The 1,513-nt window shown below is 47.7% G+C and overlaps 1 pseudogene; it reads left to right on the top strand.

The window, feature by feature from the left end:
• Positions 1 to 342: 342 nt before the first annotated feature.
• Positions 343 to 1,280, top strand: LOC120400303 (annotated as a pseudogene).
• The last annotated feature ends 233 nt before the right edge of the window (positions 1,281 to 1,513 follow it).

The following is a 1,513-nucleotide window of genomic DNA, read 5'->3' as shown; positions in this document are numbered from 1 at the left end:
ACTGCCTATTAATGTTTCCACCTCCACAATGTGAGGGAACTATTGATGAATGGAGCATCATAAAATATAGAATTGCTATTCGTAGGGTCAGTTCATAATTTATTTAGCTAAATAATAAAAATGTAATTTTTCAATGTGTGAAGTACAACTAATCTGTTTAACTCATGAATTCCCCCGCACATAGTTCATGTAATGTCTAATATTAAAATTGCCTCTCCATCCAGGAATTTGTACTTTAACCATCACTCTTGATCCTGGGCACATAAACAAAGTGAGGGAAACATACGGTACATCCAGGAGACACTGTTCTGCCTCAGAGCTGGACACCTTCTCCCCTACTCCATGTCAGAGTCCAACACAACCGACTTCATCAACCCCTCCACCTTCATCCTGCTGGGCATTCCTGGCCTGGAGGTGGCCCATGTCTGGATCTCCATCCCTTTCTGTACCATGTACGCCATAGCCATCTTGGGGAACTTCACCATCCTGATCATTGTAAAGAGGGATCCAAGGCTCCATGGGCCCATGTACTATTTCCTCTGCATGCTGGCCGTCACCGACCTGGTCCTGTCCACATCCACCCTGCCAAAAATGCTGAGCATCTTCTGGTTCAGTTCCAAGGAGATCAATTTCAGTGCCTGCCTCACCCAGATGTACTTCATTCACTGCTTCTTAGTAACAGAGTCTGGGATCTTCGTGGCCATGGGTTTGGATCGCTACGTGATCCCCTGAGACATTCAATCATCCTGACAAAGTCCATGGTGGCCAAGATCAGCATACCTGTGGTGCTGCGTGGCATCATTCTCGTGCTCCCCTATATTCTAGTGGCAAGGCAGTGGCCATATTGCAGAACAAACATCATACCCCACTCATACTGCGTGCACATGGCCGTGGTGAAACTGGCCTGTGCCGAAATCCATGTCAGTAATTACTACAGCCTCTCTGTGGTATTCTGTGTATTTGGTCTGGATCCATTTTTTATTGCTGTGTCCTATACCCAGATCCTCAGGGCCATCTTCAGCCTCCCCACAAAGGACGCCCGGCTCAAGACTTTTGGGACCTGCATCTCCCACCTCTGTGCCATCTTAGCCTTCTACATCCCATGTCTTTTCTCTGCCCTCACGTACCTGTATGGCAAGAATTTGGCCCCGCATTTCCACATTATCATTGCCAGCATTTACCTTCTGATTCCCCCCATGTTAAACCTCATCATCTATGGGGTGAGGACCAAACAGATACGGGACAGGCTGCTGCGGCTCTTTACTCATAAAGGGACCTAAAGTTTTCTCCTGGTGCTCTGGCTCTCAGATTGAGCTCTGTGCAGAGCTGGCTGGTGACGTGGCGATGGGCCCTTTCACCTGAACCACTGACTGGACAGTCAGAGACATTCAACCCTTTCCTGGCCTTACTGGGCTGTCTCAGGGTGACAAAGTAGGGTATTCGTTTGTGTAGAGCTCATTAACTCATAGGCCTTCCACCTTTCGTATTGCAGGTAACTAGACCCATAATATTC

This window comes from Mauremys reevesii, linkage group 1, assembly GCF_016161935.1.
Source record: "Mauremys reevesii isolate NIE-2019 linkage group 1, ASM1616193v1, whole genome shotgun sequence".
Classification (NCBI taxonomy): domain Eukaryota; kingdom Metazoa; phylum Chordata; order Testudines; family Geoemydidae; genus Mauremys; species Mauremys reevesii.
Note: the sequence above shows the minus strand (reverse complement) of the source record. Positions and strands in the feature narration are given on the sequence as shown.